This window comes from Dermacentor albipictus, unplaced genomic scaffold (genome assembly GCF_038994185.2).
Source record: "Dermacentor albipictus isolate Rhodes 1998 colony unplaced genomic scaffold, USDA_Dalb.pri_finalv2 scaffold_28, whole genome shotgun sequence".
Classification (NCBI taxonomy): domain Eukaryota; kingdom Metazoa; phylum Arthropoda; class Arachnida; order Ixodida; family Ixodidae; genus Dermacentor; species Dermacentor albipictus.
The window spans coordinates 577,384-598,297 of NW_027225582.1; the positions used below are offsets into that span (position 1 = coordinate 577,384).

The 20,914-nt window shown below is 44.7% G+C and overlaps 1 protein-coding gene across 1 annotated transcript in view; it reads left to right on the forward strand.

Annotated features, from left to right (window-relative positions):
* LOC135913902 (organic cation transporter protein-like) overlaps nt 1-20,914 on the forward strand; it is a 109,315-nt gene that overhangs the window by 48,546 nt on the left and 39,855 nt on the right. The window lies entirely within an intron of this gene.

The window sequence follows — 20,914 nt, forward strand, 5'->3', positions numbered from 1 at the left end:
GGACAATGTCCCACCTGCTGACACCGACAGTCACCGTTGAAGATCAGCAACTTGCATTGCGAAGCAATCAAGTGACTCGGGCATCTGCTGCCGCAGTCAATACAGAGACATGCACTGCCCTGCGTTTTAACGTTACCTGTTTTCCAACCTAAAAGTTTCTTGTGGTTCTTTCAGGGCCTACTAATGTGTCACTCACACGTGGCCCCCCACTTTCATTCAATATGGACATGGTCGGTTTAATTCGTGGGCATCACCTATGGCAGCCGCTTTTGTGGGCCTTTCCACCCACATGGCTATCAACTTCATACACTTCGTACCATGTTATCACATATGCCTGTCTCCTTCACGCCACATCATGGCCGAGAAAGGCCACAAGTGCACTTTGCCCACGGCTGACGCGGGAAAGGATGAACAGGGAGCACCAGTCATGGTGCGTGTAAACAGGGAGTCATTGCTGTGTGGGCTGCAGGAGCAGGTGCTTACCTTAAGAGACTGTTGCCCAATGCAACTGACCAGGCTCCCACATACGAGAAAGGTAACACGGCGACCAGGACCAAGTAGGACAGCAGCCAAACCAGATTCTTCAGTCAATCACTACAATGTAGCTTGCACAAGAACCCAGGCTATTGAGCAAGGAGAGCAATCCTGAATGAGACTAGGAATTAAATATGGGAATGAGAAAGCTTGCATTCAAGAAAGAAGACACTCTACCCTGCAAGCACTGAAGGCCAAAGACATTAAGAAATGTCAAATGCTACACAGCACATGGTGCAAAGGTTAATGCAAGACACATGCCAATGCCACATCAGCTATTTCAGGGGAGGGATTGCACATGACAATGTAAACTAGAAAATACTGCTACAGATATGATATCAGGGTGTCTACCAACCGGGAAAACCGGGAATTCTCAGGGATTTTGAGTAGTCTGGAAAAACTCAGGGAAAACTCAGGGAATTTGTGCTTCTATCAGGGAAAATTAGCCGTAATTTTTTTAGAGGGTCAAAAGTCGCGGTAATGCTGGCTCGAGAAACAGACAGGACTCGTAACGAATCGTCGTCGGCTGGAGGAGTTGCCAGTGTACAGTCAACGGCCGACTTTCCGGATTCCCGATAACTCGGGCGGCTTCGCGGCACCACCACGTACCCCAAAGAGTCAATGTATCTTAATGTCTGAAATTTCAGACGCAAGAACTCTTCGCCGTCCAATTTTCTAAACGTTTTGCGTGATCGCAGGTCCGAGACGGCATTAATGAAAACCACCACCGCTGCTATTTTGATTACCTCGCCGCCTTGAACCGGTGCTCTCGCACGCAGATCCGCTGGCAACCGTAGCCACCACTGCGGCAACGCTAGGCCTAGCGGCTTCGACGTTCGCTGTTAAGCTTCTTGTTGTTCGGTGCGGTGTTTCTTCATTTCTCCGCTGACAGCAATAATTTTGTCTTCGAAGCTCGGAAAGCACGGCGCATTGCATAATGCTCTTTCCCGAAAGTCTGCTTCGCCTCATTACAGTCGTGTAACGCGGCGAAGCGTAACAAGCGTAGGAAGGGGCAATTGTGGCGGGACACCGTATGTATTCCTTAATTTTACACATGTGCACCCGCCCTCACCTGTCACAGTAGGAGCACCGATATGCCTAATAAGTGCACTGACAGGCATTCAGAGCTTTTTCAGACGTACATGTGTCGATTTTAGCCCTTAAGGGCGGTAAAAGACATGAATTTATTTTTTCGGACTGCCTGATTTTTCGGAAGTTTTCGCGGCCCCTGGGGGGTCCGAAAAATTGGACGTTGAGTGTAAATTGACCAAGAGTATTCTTCAAATGGTCCGTGGGGTGAACGCGCGGCGAAAGGAGGACGAGAACAGAAAGGATCGACGCAATGAACGGGGAATTAAGTATGCGGCCTCTTCTTTGAAGGAGCCTGCGCTCAAAAAACAAATTGTTGGCTGATGCTGAGATGCAGGTGTCCCTCATCCAAACCAAAATAAACTCTTTAAAGCAGTGAAACACAACACTGAGGCATCTTGCGCGAGCTGAGAGTATGTCAGGACAGTTGCATGACACTGAGCATGCTATCAGTTGATAGAAATAGCTCATATTCGAAAATATTTGCTTCTGTATGCATCTCCTTTTTATTTGTACTATAGAATGTCCAACTCGATTTGAAAATTTTTTCGAAGACGTTTTATTTGCTGTGCATTTTAATAACCCCTCCCTTATACTCTTTTTTTGAATAACATAAACACTACTCCTTAGTATTCAAATTGGATTAAGTCAGTTTTCTTTAAAATTTTTTTCATATGCTTACTATAGAGTAACAGCATAGGGCGATATGGTTTCAGCGCGACTTGACATAAAACATAGTTCTGCATCACTCAGGGAATTTTGCAAAAGCACTCAGGGAAAACCTGGAAAATTCAGGGAATTTGGAAATGTCAACTTGGTAGACACCCTGTGATATACTACTAGACAGTGACTGGTATTAAGTATGGGTGTAGAATCTGTTGACCTTTATGTTTGGATGAGGAAGAGGAATGATCTCTAACAAGAATGGGGAATGAAAAAGTTTTCATTAATTGAAAAAAAAAAATACTTGGCACAAATGGAATTTGGCAAGGCTAGGAAGCTGATTAAGGTCAAGCTGATGGAACTCTTCTGGCCAGCGTCGTCCGTGCTTGTTCAGAGATTGCACGCAGAACACACAGAATCTGAAGACGCAGAATTTTTTTTGTTGAGGTACCTCCTCCTTATGGAATTTGTTGGATCAAATACATGAATAATAAGTGCATTGCTAAATATGCTGCAAACGAATATGAACGCTATGCATTGTGAAGACAAGTAAAATATATATTTTTTTCATTAAAGGATATACAGTAAAACCTCGTTAAACCGTACCCGCTTAAACAGTAGTTTCGTTTTAAAAGTACTAAAGTCACATCCACGACTCAGCAGCCTTTGAACATAACGTGTTTTGTATCCGTATAAACCGTACCAGCTCATTGCGTACGTATCGGTTAACACATAGTGTTTCCACTTGTCATTGCGCAAACACAACGGTGCGTCATCTCCATTTGGCGGCCCGGCAGAACAACAGGCCTCGGAGATCGGAACAACGGCGTCCAAGCGCCCTGCATGGTTGTCCATGAAGCCACATCAGCATCATTTCGGCCGCGTGCCAGAGAGCGTTGTGGCGTCGTGCAAGCGAGGACTTGCGCTATGCCGAAGCTCGGATAAAAAAGACGCTGGGTGCTCAGCATAGAACAAAAATTGGACATTGTTCGTGCTCTCAAACGTGACACAAAGAAGTCTGCGCTGGCACGTGACAGGGATCTGCTGTTGACTACGGTGTGTGGCATTTGGAATGCGAAGATGTTGCTCGCCAGCGCTGCTGTGACCGCGAAGAGATCTCGGCTACGAGATTCCAGTTTTCGCCATAGTCACCTCTGTTGTTGCCGAAGTGTCGACCCGCGACAGTGATGAGGGCGACACAGAAAGCGACAGCACGGGCAATTCAGGCCTGACAGTGGCAGAAGCTGCACGTTACATCAGCCTCATGAATGCAATCGTTGCGATGAGAACAGCACCCCGAAATGAAGGCGCCCCGCGACTTCTGCAGTCTACCGCGTGCGTGCCCGGAGAATACCTAACGCCAACGAGGAATCTGCCATGCGAATGTTTGCCAAGAAGGGGGGGCTGGCTGAAAAGCTGGCTCGCAGCTTCAGTAAGTCTGAGCCCGCTGTTGTCACTGCTAGGGCGCCGCAGCATCAAACGAAAATAACACTTGTGTCGCGCGTAGCAAACAAATACTGCATGTTTTTTTCCCCTTTCATCACACTCTCTCTGAGTTCCGTTTTTGACAGGTAAGTGGGCGATCTCATGCTATTTCAGTTAAACAGTACTATCGTTTAGTACGTACTTTCTCCAAGCTCCGGCCAACTATGGTTTAACGAGGTTTCACTGTACTCGCATTTCCCAAAAATTGTACCCAAAACAACTAATATCAATGCTTCCATGGTTTTTGTCTGTATAACAAGTAAAGAAAACATCCCACGAAGTTTATAACTATATCAGTTCAAAACCAGCAAATCAGTGCATGCCACTGATATGAAAAATGTAAAGGCCATGAAATTAACAAGTTGAGGACAAACATTTTAATGACACATTGTCATTGAAGAACCTTGTTTACATTTCCGTACAAATGCAATGGCCAGGGAAAAATCTAAATGACGCTGTTCTTTGTTCCAATGTATTGTGCAGGAGCGGCTGTCACCAGTCATGTATTGTAATTGCACCGAAATTATAGTCGGAACAGAGAGCACATACACTAAGCAGGAGTTCTGCAATATGTATGAAGGCGAGTCAAAGGGAAAGTGAGCTGATACGAATATATGACAAATGATGTACTTCATTTAAAGGTAGTCTCCCTGTCCGTTTAGACATTTGTCCCACTGACTAATGAGTCGCGTGATTCACACCTTATAGAACTCCTTGGGTTGCTGCTTCAAAAAGTCTGTAAATGACTCTTTTACGTCATCGTCCGACACGAACCTGGTTCTCTTTAGGAGTTTTTTTTTTTTCGATTGCCCCAAAATGTGGAAGTCGCAAGGAGACAGGCCTTGGCTGTATGGCAGATGTTGCAGCGTTTCCCACTTCAACTTTGCCAGTTTTCTGTTAACCACATCAGCGATGTAGGGACGGGCATTGTCATGGAGCAATATGACCCCATTCGTCAAATTTCCGTGTTGTTTGTTCTTGATTGCGGCACGCAACCAATCCAGCATTTCACAATATTGGAAATGATTGATAGACTCTCCAGGTTTAGCAAATTCTATCAGTAATGGCCCCTGACGATCGAAACAAAAGTCAAGAGCACCTTTCCGGCAGAAATCTTTCTTTAGAGGGGTGAATTCGTATGTTTCCACTGTAAGCTTTGCCATCATGTTTCAGGCTCGAGGTAGTGGCACCATGATTCGTCCCCTGTCTCAATTGCAGACAAAAAGTTGTCACCCTCATTGTGATACGGGATTAGATGAGTCAAGGCAGCGCCGAACCTCACCGTCTTCTGGCGGAGGTTCAAAATCTTGGACATGTGTTGCACACACAAGAGCCCATAACAGAAATTTTCATGAATTATGCTGTGAACCAAACCCTGGCTGACGTTCGCACCAGGAACTTGAAATAGCCCCATATATCATCAATAGAATGTTCGTTTGATTCACACATGGCATAAAATTCCGAAAATGCACCATCTAGGACGTCCAATACATCAGTATCACTGGCACGGGATAAATCTAAAAAAAATAAATTATGGGGTTTTGCATGCCAAAACCACTATCTGATTATGAGGCATGCCATAGTGGAGGACTCCGGAAATTTCGACCACCTGAAGTTCTTTAACGTGCACCTAAATCCAAGTACACGGGTGTTTTTGCATTTCGCCCCCATCGAAATGCGGCTGCCGTGGCCGACGAGAGAAATCTAGGACAATTATTTCATGTTTTTTTTTTGTTGTTGTTCAATTTGTGGAGCAAAATTCACTTCCAACGTAAGGTCTACCATGTTGTGGTCCGATATACCTTCGAAAACCTGAATTTGTGAGTTGCGGTGGACTACGACAGTACTTGCAAGGAAAAGGTCCAGAATTGATAGTGTATTGTTTTGAATACGGGTAGGTTCTTTGACAAGCTGTTAGGTTGTGAAGCACTACTATATAATGAAAGGTTCAGAAGCACTTGAGAGGGGCTCAGGGAAATCGTTATTCCAGTTTACAGAAGGAACATTAAAATCACCCGCAAGTAGCATACTGCAGCGCTTATTCTTATAGGCGCACAAGAACTCGTTAAGATTTTCAAAGAAGGTGGTGTCGCAATTTGGAGGCCGATAGAACCCTCCTATGATTAGATTATGCTCGTCAAGAAAAATTTTCATAACACATTCAATTCCTGTAATATCAGGCATCCTAGCAACACTCAATGTTTCTTGGCAGAGAATCGCAATGCGGTCACCACGAGAATCCCTGTCATGTCTGTAGATTTATCCGTGATTTTGTACCTGTGCAGCGAAAAGTGCTGCGGAAGCGCAATCCTTGGGTAACAAAAGAAATAGTACGAATAGAACAGAAACTGAAAAAGGCAAGAAAACAACTTAAGCAGCGCCCGACTGTTCCCGCAAGCGATCAGTTTGTTGTCTTGTGTACATTATTAGCTGATCAAATAAAAAAAGAAAAAGAATACTATCAAAAAATAACACTAAAAAATTTTCTCGTCTCATCCCCAAGAAAGTTCTGGCAGCATTTATCGCCAAAAAAGAAAGCTGCACCCAAACTCTGTATCGGTGATGCCTTTTTAACCGACAGTGCCGAAACCGCAGATGCGCTTAACCGATATTTCTGCTCAGTGTTTACGCGTGACGACGATATCAGCCTACAGTTCCCTTGCTATGAACACATTGTGCCGATTGGTGATGCCACAATTACTGAGAAAGGTGTGTTAGCACTTATGCTAACACACCTTCGCATTTCGCCCCCATCGAAATGCGGCCGCCGTGGTCGACGGGAGAAATCTGGGACAATTCTGTCATGTTTTTTTTTTTCTATGCTAAAAAATCTATCTCAATGCTAAAAAATAGCCCAGAGCTGATGGAATCCCGTATGCATTTCTTTCCCGGTACGCCGAATGGTGTTCAAAGTATTTAACCTTAATATTCGAGAAATCACTGTCATGCACGGAAATTCCAACCGACTGGAAGTATGCGAAAGTCATCCCCATACCAAAAACAGTGGATCCGTCTGTCCTCACATCATACAGGCCAATATCTTTACTATGCATATGCGCGAAAACCCTCGAACACATAATTTTCAAGCACATTTTGCCTTTCTTAACGACAACACAATAATTGATGCAAGACAACATGGTTTCCGGCGAGGTTTTTCTACTGTAACTCAGCTCGTAGAAACAGTTCACGACTTAGCGACAGCTTTAGATAGACAAGGCAAAATAGACCTAATATTTCTCGATTTTGGAAAAGCATTTGGCCGCGTCTCTCACTCCAAACTACTTCTCAAACAAAAACCCATTTTAAAGAATGACGCCTTAGTTAATTGGATCACAGCATACCTTTCATTACGGAAGCAAAGTGTTCAGGTCAACGATGCAGCTTCGACACCTGCAACTGTAGACTCAGGCATTCCACAGGGATCAGTGTTAGGGCCGATCCTCTTTATCTTTATCAACAACGTCATCAGTGACATACGCATCAAAATAAAGTTTTTTGCAGATGACTGCATTTTGTACAACAAAACACACAATTAAAATGATCAGGAAGCTTTAAACATTGCGCTGTCTACAATACAAACATGGTGCTCGAAATGGCAGATGAGTATTAACCTCAAAAAGACTGTTGCAATGACCAGTACTCGCAAAAAGAATTTCTTAACCCCTACTTATAGCATTAACAACCAGTCTTTATCAGTCGTCTCTACATACAAATACCTGGGAGTAGTAATAACATCAGATCTTAGGTGGAATTAACATGTAACATACATTTATAATAAAGCAATGAAGAAACTGGCCTTTTTAAGGCAATCAATAGAAACGCTTAACCTGAAATAAAACTCTTAGCATATAAAACATTCATCCCACCCATTCTATAATACGCTGCGATTGTTTGGAATCCGCACACACAAACCAACATCACTAAAATTCAGAAAGTCCAAAGAAAATCAGCCAGGTTTATTTTCAATTCGTACAGCTGGCACACATCCCCATGATCTCTTCTAGAAGCTGCAGAACTGGAAAACCTTGCAATAAGGCGTTATTGGGACAGAAGGAAATTTTTCTTCTTACTGTATAACAATCAATTAGGAATAGATAAAACATCATAAATGCTACCGGCTAGTCACTGCTGCAGGCGCTCTTATCACAACAAAAAGGTTAGAGATTTTTCCTGCAGGACCAACGCATTTAAGAATTCTTTTTTCCCGCGCATGATTTCTGAATGAAACGCACTACCTGCCACAACTGTCAACTCTCCAACGGTTTCATCCTTTCTTTCTGTACTTTGTGACTAAGCCATAGCATTCATCCCTCGTTTTTACCAGTCAAATCATGATTATGAAAGGTTTCTCTTATGTTGTTTATTATGCAGATTCTTGTTCAGTGTCTGTTATCGTGTTTGATCTTATTTCATATTTGTTTGTTTTTCAAATGCCTACTCCTGCCTAAGGCCTGGTAACAAGGCTGGCAGTACTTGTAAAATAAAATAAAATAAATTTGTCGACGTTGACCCACTTCTACCTATTGATTATATTGACTAAAGTACTGACTTCAGTCTTTCACACACTAGCTGGAGACTGATTCTGCACAATCACTGCTTTGTGCTGTCTTGCTGAATTATAAAATTTATAACTACGACCAATTGTGATGGTACAATTATGATACAGCCATAACCATAAATTATTGTACAACCGTAACCTTTGCAAAAGAATTAAGCAACCTTGTAGTGAGACGAAACATCCTGAGCAGTGTCATGTCACACACTGGCAAAGCCAGCATTCATTACATGCTACTGAAGAGAACTTGAGAAATGGGTCCCATAGCACTTGCATACCTGCCAACCTGGCGACATCAAAAATCGGGAGACCTTTTATTCGCGCCAGGGGGGGGGGGGGGGGGAGGCTTTGTTCAAACTTTCAGGCAGTGTTCGGCGAGTTCTTTTGCAGGGACCTTGCAGTAGCAAACTTTGCTCACTTCAAACATTCGTCGGAGTAGCAGGGCGATCTGTGGCCACATGAGATGGTCGGGTTCCGACCTCACTTGTGTACGCAGGACGTCATGCTCCAAATCAAACATGATATAATAGACTCAAGGTCTAAAGATGCAAAAGCAATTCTGGAACTGGACCTCACGAAGGCTTTTGACAACGTAAAGCATGAGGCAGTCCTGGAAGGGCTGAGCAAGATTAATGTAGGTACCAGGACATATCGATACATCGGAGACTTCCTGACGGGAAGAACTGCTTGCATGAGGTTCCAAACGCTGGAATCCCCCACAATTGAGCTAGGGAGTAAGGGTACGCCCCAAGGATCAGTGCTGTCTCCCCTACTCTTCAACGTGGCTATGAGAGAACTCCCCAACCAATTGGCAAAGCTCGAGGGATTAAAATTTAGTATATATGCGAATGATATCACCCTCTGGGTCAACCGGGGAAGTGATTCAGCCGTCGAAAGCCTGCTCCAGGCCGCCACCGACATCATAGTCGATTACGCGGCCGAGAGAGGCCTAGCATGCTCACCGCAGAAATCAGAATTGTTTATATAGAATCCGAAACACTTAAGGTGCAAGGCACCGTCGGAGATTAAAATTAAAGTGGCGGGTAAAGAGGTACCAATAGTAGAGCAAATTAGAATCTTGGGCCTGATTCTCCAGTCACACGGCCACAATGGCGAGACCGTCAAGAGGCTGCAGAATCACGCAATGCAGACTATGAGTCTAATTAGGCGGTTGGCCAGCAAAGGCAGAGGGCTAAAGGAGAAAAATTTAATTAAACTAATACAGGCGTACATATTCAGCCGGGTGAGCTATGCAACGCCATATCTCGATTTGAAAGTGGTGGAAAAAGAAAAGATTGATTCTCTAATGAGAAAATGCGTAAAACGAGTGCTGGGACTGCCCATGTGTACATCAACAGAGAGATTGATGGCTTTAGAAGTGCACAACACATGGGCGGAACTGGCGGAAGCGTTGCGAACCTCTCAAATTGAGAGACTTAGCACCACGAGGACAGGAAGAGCCATATTGGCCAAAGTTGGAATAAATCCGGACAGAGGCCCCACCCAAAAGGTGGAAGTAGATAGGGAAGTTAGAAAAAATCTGATTATTCCCCCCCTGCCAAAAAACATGCACCCGGAACATAGCAAAGACAGGAGGCATAAACGAGCCGAAGCATTAAAAATTAGATTCGGTAATATTTCGGAACATGAGGTGGCCTACGTAGACGCAGCGGGAGGTAGCGGCAGTTTTACGGTGGCAACGGCCGTCAGCAGCCGGGGTCTTCCCGTGACCGCTGTCACTCTGCGCGGGCGCAATATAGAAGTTGCCGAGGAAATATCGATCGCATTAGCTTGCGCTGGAACGGACGCGAAATTTGTGATCAGTCACAGCAAAACTGCCATACAAAATTTTAATAAGGGAAGGATCTCGCCCTTAGTGGCCAGAATCCTAGGCCAGAGAAAGCTAGATAGAAAAATTCAAATAATTTGGACTCCGGCGCACGAAGCCGTCCCCGGCAACGAGGCGGCCCACGAGCTGGCTCGAGACCTCTACCGCCGAGCCGCTACGGGGCCCCTCGATGACCGAGGGAGCGGAGAGCGCATGCTAAAATATGGGGAGATCACGCAGCATTATAGATTGGCTCGTAGACTGGTATCCCCGCCAGACCCAAAATTAAACAACAAACAAGCAGTCGCGTGGAGACGACTACAAACTTATACATATCCGCACCCGGTTATGGCGAACCACATGTTCCCCGAGGCCAGGAGCGATAAATGCAATCTTTGTGGGGCGAGAGGGACCCTCGACCACATAATATGGGAATGCCCGTACTCTCCCGGGGGAACGCACAAAATAAATAGTAGAGACACCTGGGAGACCCTGCTGCGCAGCTCAGACTCTGAGCTCCAGCTCCGCCTCGTCCAACTGGCTGAAGAGGCTGCTGGGACCCAAGACCTCCCAGCCTGCATCTGAGGCGGCGGCACTCGCCCCCTGACCTGCGTGTCGGGGGGTGGGTAGATCACCTTTTCCGTTGGACATTAAAGTTTATTCTATCTATCTATCAAAACATGGCCCAGACTGACGGTCCTTCACTAGCAGAAGGTGTTGGAGGGTTGTGTTGCACATTGATGAGCGGAATTCAGTCCTAGTTTTTGGCGCAGTGCTACAAATACTCTCACACACTGCGTAGCTATGCGGTATCGCAAGTAAATCCAGCATCAGCTTAGTAACTCTGTGAAACATGTTTTCCAGCAGTGTTTTTCATTTTTCAAACCATAGACCACTGCACATCCCACCTTTCTTCATTCAGAGTGTCCTCTGGAAGACTGTATGCCTGTAGAGTGGCAAACTCAGCTTCGAGAGCATCTAAAGCATCTTCAGGAGATTCATTGGAATCTTGGTGCAGCAGCTGAGGGAAACTCATGAATAAAGAAATGAAGACTCGAAAGCGATGCCTGTGAAATATATGTGAAGTTGGCCACCTCCACATTCCTCAGAGTTGCGTACACATCCGTAACGCTTCGCCTCGTCGCATTTTGGAAACATTTTCCGTAGAAGAGGCCCAACATGGTCGCTGACACAAAGGTGTAGGTTGTGTGCGGCGAGGAATCTCATAAACCGGCACTCCACACATGACACTGTCGTCGCAGTGGTTCCGGAGAAAGTTCACTATGTTGTCTTGCTGCTCAGCGATGCGAGCATAGATTTGATGCTTCGCCGTAGAAACATGCAGTTTGAAGTCACCTTTGCCACCGTGAGGTACGCTGACGTCGCATCCACACGTTTACAAAATGCAAAATGTTCTTTTCTTGATGCCAAAAAGCACAGAAATTCAGAAGTGTAAGATCGCAAAAACTTCTGCAAATACCTTTTCTTGGGCTTTGATAGCGCCATGGCATCAAGCACACGAGGTTTCTAACTTTACATGGTACACCGCGCACACGGCCTAGCCAACACTAATACACACAAACAGCAGTAACAATCAACGTGTTTAGATTGGTTCAGTTGGCAAAGAGCGCGGCCTTCCAGTGGCGCGGAGCGGGTCCGCGCCATTGCCACCGAGGCAGTGGCGCTGTGGTAGCATTGGGATCGGTCTCTACGCGTCGTCTGCTACTTTCTGAAAGGCGCCGGCAAGGGACTGCCACATTTATTGGTAGTCGCCCTCTTATACGAGAAGCAGAAACGCAACTTCGCTCTCATGTTACTTGGCTTTAGTGCAAAGAGCCTTTTAGTTGTATCTGAACATTACAACAAAAAAGAAACAGCTCGTAAGACAGGACAAAAAAAAAAGGCAACCAATGGGCACTGCGTTCGCTTTCATTCCACTTCCTGTTGTAACTGATGTTTATTTTTCACCAGTATACTGAACAAATCAGCCCAAGATCCCGTAATACTCAACCGTACGCCAATCTTACCTGAACACGTCTTACCCGGGCAAAAAATTGTGGGAAAGCTTACAAATTCAACAACCAGCAAGGAAGCAAGAAAAAATGCCTTGCAAGATTTATTTGATGTTGTGAAAGGGAATGCAGCACGTAAATTATTTACAGGGACATATTTATAATCAGAAAACTGTTTACAGTGAAGGAGCTGTGCAGGAAGCCTTCACATTAGCTTGACTTTCCTTCTGGCAGACGCGACCTTTTCTGGAGAGCTGAGGCTCTTGCAGGCATCTTTTGAGACAAAATGCATTCATAGCACAACGTATGAATGAAGCTCTGCAGTAGTGGTGTCCTTGTGAATGGGACAACCGACACTTTTCACATCGCAGTCCCCAAGTGCGTCAAGAAGGGCCCAAAAAGTGTCAGAACAGAGCCGGTTCCTTCGCAGCTCATCAGCTTTTCAATGCCTTGAATGAAACGTACAGAAAAGCTCTCATGATGGCAACTTGAGGCATCCAAGCTTAAGTTCCCTCTCCAAAGCAAGGAATGCCTCTGGGCACTCTGCATTTTGGGACTGGATGCTACGTATACAGTCAGAGCATCTATTATGTTTGAGGAAAGAGCGAACAAGGTAGCCGCACAAGTAGTAAATAACAGAGTCCTGTGCTGCTGGTGTGGAGTATCCATGATCAGGTGCTATCAGTGCTGCATTCTGCATAGTAGAACATATCTCCGCCAACTTTGCTTCTGCTTTCTCCTGGAGTCTTTCATGGGATAAAAGTTCGTCCTTCTTTCCCCTTTTCATGGGTGGCCCTTAACTCTATCCACAATTTTTTTTGTTTTGTTCCTTGCATGGATGGCACGAGCTTTGATCTGACAGCACCATTTATTTCTTGTTTCGCCACACACCCCGCCTTTTCACAGCCGTCATTGAAGATGAAATGCCTGGAAACAACTTACATTTGCACCCAGTACAAATCTTGAGGGCATCGATGTATCGAAGAAATGTTGCTACATTTTTCCGGCTTGTTAGTTGAGTCTGAATGTTTCCATATTTACCGATGTCGATGATGTAGCTGCACAGCGTGACAAGCACACCTCTTGAACTAACTTCAACCGTTAAGTCTTGTTTGATTACTACGGACTTTTCAATGAGTAGAATGCCCCCGGACTCCTCCAGCTTGTAGAATTTAACCTGGTTGGTCGAAGCCTTCACATGCCACGACTCAAACGCATGACCGTCCTGCATAACAGCAAACCAGGGTGCAGCTTCTAGCGTGCTTACTTCGGCGCATTCACTGCCATCCACGCCGTCACTTGTGTCACTTTCGTCGTACAAACTCCCATCACTTTGGCAGGAAGCAACTTGGGCAGGAACCACTGTTCTCACTTTGAGTGGTATTCTTGCTGACTTGGGCGTCTTTGGTTTTGACAAATGCTCCGGTATGTTTGGAAAAATTCGAGGCACCGCGCACTCCCTGAGTGTCCACCTGCCTCGCGGTATTGCAACAGTTTCACCATTCACGATGTGCTCATAACAGCTTATGATGTCTGCAGGCTCAAAATAAATGTCACAAACGTATGTTCTTGACGTCACCTTGCAGTTTTTCCGCGGGATCGCGTTTTCCCACGCCTTCAATACGTGAGGGTCCTTTGGCGGCTTGAAAAAATGTCGCAGCACAGGACTTGCCGCTGCCGAAGCATATCTAGAACAACAGCCTGGCGTGCTGCATGTCGGCATGTTGAGAATCCGCGCTGACACTTCACGGCATCCACTCAAACACTTAAGGACGCTCACTGCACAGAGTTAATATGTTTGCGGAACGCGTTAAAGCAAGAAATACAGGTGTGATAAATGCGTGAGCACCAACAACGCGACAAAAACACATGGCCGAGGCAAGCCGCGCTCTTCAGACTAGATCTCAATGCAACAGCAGCGCCACCTCTCGTAACGGCGACAAAATGGGGCCGCCTCTCACAGCCAGTTTGCCAACTCAAAAATCTAAAAACGTTGGTAACAATGTACCATGGAGGAAAGCATGCATGAAACGCAAGAGCTACATTGGCTCTGGCTTTGGTCGGCTTACTAGGCACCGTAGTTGGACGGACGGACGGACGGACGGCTACACCCTTTGTAACGGGCGGCGGCTGGCGCTACCTAGCCTTTTGCTCCCCCTCCTATTTTTTTTTCTTTATATCCCCTTCTCCTTAAACTAGTTTTCACTCCCCTCCCCCCCCCCAAATAAATATCTAAAATAGTATAGAAAACATTAACTCCCCGATTTATGGCATTATCTCTCCCTTGACTTCCTCCACCAATCCTCTAGCCTCCCCTTCGTTTCTGCCACTCCTTTCTTGTCTATTTGCCCTCGTTCCCCGGGAAAACCTAATGCCCCTTCCATATCTGTCACTGTTCCCGCAGCCAGACTCAGGCGAAGGTCTGTGCATCTTAGCACTATATGCTCTGTGGTCTCAATTTCGGCTCCGCGAGCTGTGCATAAAAGGTCCCAGTCTTCAAATTTAGGCCTGTATGTTTTCGTTCTCAAAACCACCGTCCTAGCTTCGAATAGTGAGCTGCCCCGCGAGTTATCAAATAAGAGCCCTCTCTCTTTATCTCCTGTTTTTGTTTCCTATACATAGCTAGCGCTGGCTTTCCGAGCATTCTTTCTTCCCACTTTTTTCTTTCCGTCTCCTTCACCTCCTTTCCCACACTAGAACCACGTTGGAGCCCCTCCCTCGGCTGTAGGTATCTAATCCTCAGCTTCCTAGTTCTGAGTGTCCACTTTGTGTTCAAACTTTTCATGTATAGATATTTGTACACTTTTCCCACCCACCTTTTTTCCCCCAGTGCTGGGAGTCTCTGTTCATATTTCAGCTTACTCATTGCCTCTCTACCTTCGAATGACGTCCATCCCATGTCCCCCTGCACTCCCTCATTAGGGAAGTCGACCTTAGTTGATGATACCGATGGCGCTAGTGCAGCTGGTGGTGGTGATACTGATGATTACGATGTGGCTGCAGTTTCCGTAGTACCGGTTTCGCAAAAGCATTATTGCGCGAACAGAGACAACTTTTCGGGAGAAAAAAGACAGTGATCGTACAATCGGAAAGTTCAGTAAAAAACCTGGAGTCTCCCGGGCGAATCGGGAGGGTTGGCAGGTATGCACTTGCGTATTTGTAGAAACAGCTGACCCACTGGGTGCCCTCAGGGACTCTGTAACTGGGCGTCCCTAGCATGGCTAAATTCAGAGTGCAAACTACTAGGACACAGGCTAAGGCACAAGAAAAGGCAGTACACGGCGCTACTCGCAACTGAAAGTTTTATTTGAAAGGTTAACGACTTTATAAACCCGATACATTCTACTTCATCACACATCATCATGAAGCGCAGTAGTGTTTTTTGCTGTGCTAACACCGATTAATAGCCACCATTTTGTCTTTTTTTGTGTCTGTGTGTTCTTTTGCTCTTTTTATGGCGTTTGATGACGTGTGATGAAGTAGGGCGCGTCGGATTTGTAAAGTCGTTAGCCTTTCGAATAAAGCCTTCCATTGCGAGTAGCACCGTGTCCTGTCTTTTCTTGTACCTTACCATGTGTCCTAGTAGTTCGCACTCTGAATTTAGCCATGCTTCCATACCAACTGGCCAATTTTTCACTTTTGATCGTCCCTTGCAGCAACAGTTGCCACTTGTCCAGGACCACTGAGCCAATGTAGTTAGCTACTGAAGATAATACCCACAAGAGAATATATACAAGTGGCTGTGTGAAAACAGAAGCTACTGAAGGAAGTCTGCATAAGCATTGTATGCTATGCATGGATCAAAAATTTCATCCACGTGCATTATTGAAAAAAAGCCCATACATAATCCATCTTGTAAGACATTTCAAATTCATTTGGAATGTTTTGCTTTTCAAAATACAAGTCTTAAAGTGACTGACAACTGGCCAGAATGTGTTGCGAGACGTTGATATAAATGAAATGATTTATAGTGATAGAATCCAGCATGCTGTTCGCCGTTTAAGTAGGAATTAGTACGTATAATTTTAAATTGGCAATGAAAGTCTCAAAAACCAGTAAATGGCAAGACCTGGCAGTGAAATCTTAATACTTCGGATGTATTCTATGAGATTACTGTATGCAAGTCGACTGTTATTAAGTACGTCATAACTATTGCTTTATAGATTTATTCAATAGAGATTTTACAGTACCAGTGGCACCCACGACGATAATGGAAGAGAGAATAGTATCGAGGAATTTGACATCCCACAAGTAATGCCGGAAAAAGTAAAGAAAGCCTTGGGAGCTATGCAAAGGGGGAAGGCAGCTGGGGAGGATCAGGTAACAGCAGATTTGTTGAAAGATGGTGGTCAGATTGTTCTAGAGAAACTGGCCACCCTGTATACGCAATGCCTCATAACCTCGACCGTACCGGAATCCTGGAAGAATGCTAACATAATCCTAATCCATAAGAAAGGGGACGCCAAAGACTTGAAAAATTATAGACTGATCAGCTTACTGTCCGTTGCCTACACAGTATTCACTAAGGTAATCTCAAATAGAATCAGGAACACTTTAGACTTCTGTCAGCCAAAGGACCAGGCAGGATTTCGTAAGGCTACTCAACAATAGACTATATTCACACTATCAATCAGGTGAGAAATGTGCTGAATATAACCAATCCTTATATATAGAGCTTTTATTGATTACGAGAAAGCGTTTGATTCAGTCGAAACCTCAGCAGTCATTACGGAATCAGGGCGTAGACGAGCCATACGTAAAAATACTGAAATATATATATAGCGGCTCCATAGCCACCGTAGTCCTCCGTAAAGAAAGCAACAAAATCCCAATAAAGAAAGGCGTCAGGCAGAGAGATACGATCTCTCCAATGCTATTTACAGCGTGTTTACAGGAGGTATTCAGAGACCTGGATTGGGAAGAATTGGACATAAGAGTTAATGGAGAACACCTTAGTAACTTGCGATTCGCTGATGATGTTGCCTTGCTTAGTAACTCAGGAGACCAATCGCAAAGCATGCTCACTGACCTGGAGAGGCAAAGCAGAAGGGTGGGTCTGAAAATTAATCTGCAGAAAACTAAATGTTTAACAGTCTCGGAAGAGAACAGCAGTTTACGATAGGTAGCGAGGCACTGGAAGTGGTAAGGGAATGCATCTACTTAGGGCAGGTAGTGACTGCGGATCCGGATCATAAGACAGAAATACTAATCAGAAGAAAACAAATGAGCTGGGGTGCATTTGGCAGGTATTCTCAGATCATGAACAGCAGGTTGCCATTATCCCTCAAGAGAAAAGTGTATAACAGCTGTGTCTTACTAGTACTCATCTACGGAGCAAAAACCTGGAGGCTTACGAAAAGGGTTCTACTTAAATTGAGGACAATGCAACGAGCTATGGAAAGAAAAATGATGGGTGTAACGTTAAGGAATATGGAAAGAGCAGATTGGGTTAGGGAACAAATGCGAGTTAATGACATCTTAGTTGAAATCAAGAAAAATAAATGGGCATGGGCAGGACATGTAATGAGGAGGGAAGATAACCGATGGTCGTTAAGGGTTACAGACTGGATTCCAAGGGAAGTGAAGCGTAGCTGGGGGTGGCAGAAAGTTAGGTGGGCGGATGAGATTAATAAATTTGCAGGCACAATATGGCCACAATTAGTATATGACCGGGGTAGTTGGAGAAGTGTGGGAGAGGCCTTTGCCCTGCAGTGGGCATAACCAGACTGATGGTGAACTATTGCTTAACATTGCAGTTGGTATATTATTTGACACTCGCGCGTTATTGTATGCTTCAGAAATCAAAAACGCACGTGTGGCTATGGCAACATGCTGAACTCCATATCAAGTGTAAAGCATCGTCTCGTTTTCAATCCGATTGGTTTCGTGTCAAGTGGTTAAATACCAAAGCAGTTAGACAGGAAACTATGCAAGGACATAGCTTTTATCACAGAAGTCATTTAACAATTCGGAAAACATAAATTGCAGGGACATCAACATGACAAAGAATATCATGTTTTTTTTTTAGCACGGCCACACTTGTCGTTCGCCTCCTACTAACGTCGGCGTGTAATCGCTACTGCGCTCACCTATCACCATTTTCAGCATGCTTCCAGTGAATGACTACATCTTCACTGAAGATCAAGAAATTCTGATAAAAAATTTTCAACGGCGTTTTCCTCATTGGCACTTCATAATTAGACACTCTGACTGGTAAGCTTTCCATTGCACTAAAAAAAAATGGTAGCCATGAAAATTGGTTGTCAGTCCCTTTAACAGTATTGTTCAACTACTATATACATGGAAAAAAGCTTTATACATTTGACAAACAGCACTCGTATGCCCAAAGCCTTGGCTGTGCTTTATGAAACGCTTGAAAATGGTGCGGCTTTGTAAAGGTGAAAACCAGTACAAAAATGAGGGACAAATTGATCATACCTGACCATTGGCTAGTTAACAACAGAACCACCTGATGATGTTGAATATTACGGTGCAAGGGCACCTCTAGCTTATTAGTTTTATTTACACAAGGAGGGGTTAAAGACCCATTTTCCAAGCATTTAACCTCGGAGAAACCGAGCACCAGGCCAGGAGAAAGCTTGTACCCATTGCATCATCGATGGGCACCTGTTGGCACTGGGGATAGAACCCCACACCTCCTGCATGCCAGACAGATGCTTAAACTACTACGCCAGAGCTGTGGTAACAGAAGAACCTGCTAAACACTTTGTAATGTTCTGAGTGAAAGCATGTTTCGGGCAATTCAGTGACAAGTAACTTCAGTACGAGTAATGTACCCTTTCAAATACTTTTGCATGTGAAAGAGACCTGTATGGATAAAAAAGTTAATTTACATGCATCAGTGAAAAAAAACTCATAAACAGTACATCTTGTATAGCACTTCACATCCATTTGGAATGATTTCTTGCAGAATGCAGTACTTAACAGTAGTCTTCAACTACTGTGTGCATGGAAGAAAGCACTTCACGTATGTCAAGCACTCATGTTCAGACCTCCCCACTGACTGGCTTACATAAGAAACTGCTGAGCACTTTGTAGTCTTTCGAGTGAAGACGTGTTTTGGAGATTTCAGTGACAAGTAACCCGAGTGTGAGTAATGTACCCTTTCACATACATTGTACACTACAATTTTTGGAAAAAGAAAAATTTTGGGCCCATTTTTATTTTATGCCATACACTTTATAAAGAAAGGTAATTCCTTACAATTACATTCTACTTGTATAGCACTTTTCTAGTTCAAGAAAGCAAGAAGTCATGGACATTCAGAAAGCATTTTTGAAAAACAGGAAAAAACTACTTTCGATGTAGTCCTTGAACCAGTTTTGCGGGCAACGGTTCTGCCTGGCTCTGCCTTCTGGCTATGATTGCTGTTGAGTTGCCATTCTCAGCAAGAACATGGTGAGTGCTTTGGTAAAGAGCTTTCTGGTTTCAGAGATGATCGCAGTAGCCTAGTCTCAGTAAGTAATGCAGGACATGGCACATCACCGAATAGAGACGAACTGTACCCTCCTACAGTTGCATCACTCACACCACTGAAGAGTGGCCGAAGGGGTGCCACTGACGGGCACAGTGTGCACTTACAGAGACGAATGTGGGCAACACTGTCTGGACAACATTGTGAAGCGAGTTTGTGCCTTCAGGGGTCTCCAACGTGGTTCGTGATGCTCAAGTAGGCTCAGGAGGTGGTATCAGTGGAGCCCTCATGGCCGTGTCTCATATTGCCTTGCAGGTCAAGGAGGAGATGAAGTAGGATGTTGTGTATGCGTAGATGCTGGTTAAGCTTGCCGGCATGTTGACACTAACAGGTGCAGTGTCTCAACCAGGGCAAGCTAAAGGATTTGTGGGGTTTCATTCCCAATGCTGGTGTGCAACCACCAGTGATACAATGGGTGCAAGATACCCCCTGGCCTGGTGCTTGGTTTCTCTGGAGTGAAATGCTTGGAAAATTTGTTCTTGAGCCCACCCTCCTTGCGTAAAGAAAAAGCGCCACAATGGGCTTCACCACACAAGGCGCATTTCAGTCCCTTGAGGATCGATGACCCATTGAGGCGTCGAGGGAGGTGGCACATACGAGAGTTCCAGGCAGCAAAAACCAGGAACTGTAACGAACCGCTAGGCGCGCTGCCCGAACTAGGCGCTCCTTCATCTTGCAGATAACACCTGCTGGTGTGGAGTAGTGATAACGCCTCTGTCTCTCACTGCAAAGCTTCCTCGGGGTGGCCTGAGTTTGAATCCACCTCGGGCAAGTGCATTCCGAATTTTCTTTTCAAATTTCAAATGTCTTAGTTTATTATACCTGGATATGTCTGCATAACCGCCCTCCATACATTATACAAGACAAGTGGACTTGTCTTGAAAGACCACTTGTCGAAACTTTGGCTTCCGTTTTTACCTTGCTCTCATTTTTCTCGTCGTATTGAATTTCCATCTCCCGCCTTCCCCATGCTTTTCTTATATTCCATACATTGTGACTTCTTTCTATACTCTACATCAATCTTGTATATACTACACTTATATTTTAGCGTTCCTACCATTGAATGTACCATCACCATGGGACACTGCCAAAATGCCCAAGGAGCCAAGTACTAGTGCATTTGCACTAAAAATCAAATAAATTCACTCACTGATTAAACTCATTATAATATCTGACTCCATAATTACAAACATTACGACACATGTTTATATTGAGAAATTTGAGGGAATCGTGTTGAAATTTTAGTTACATGT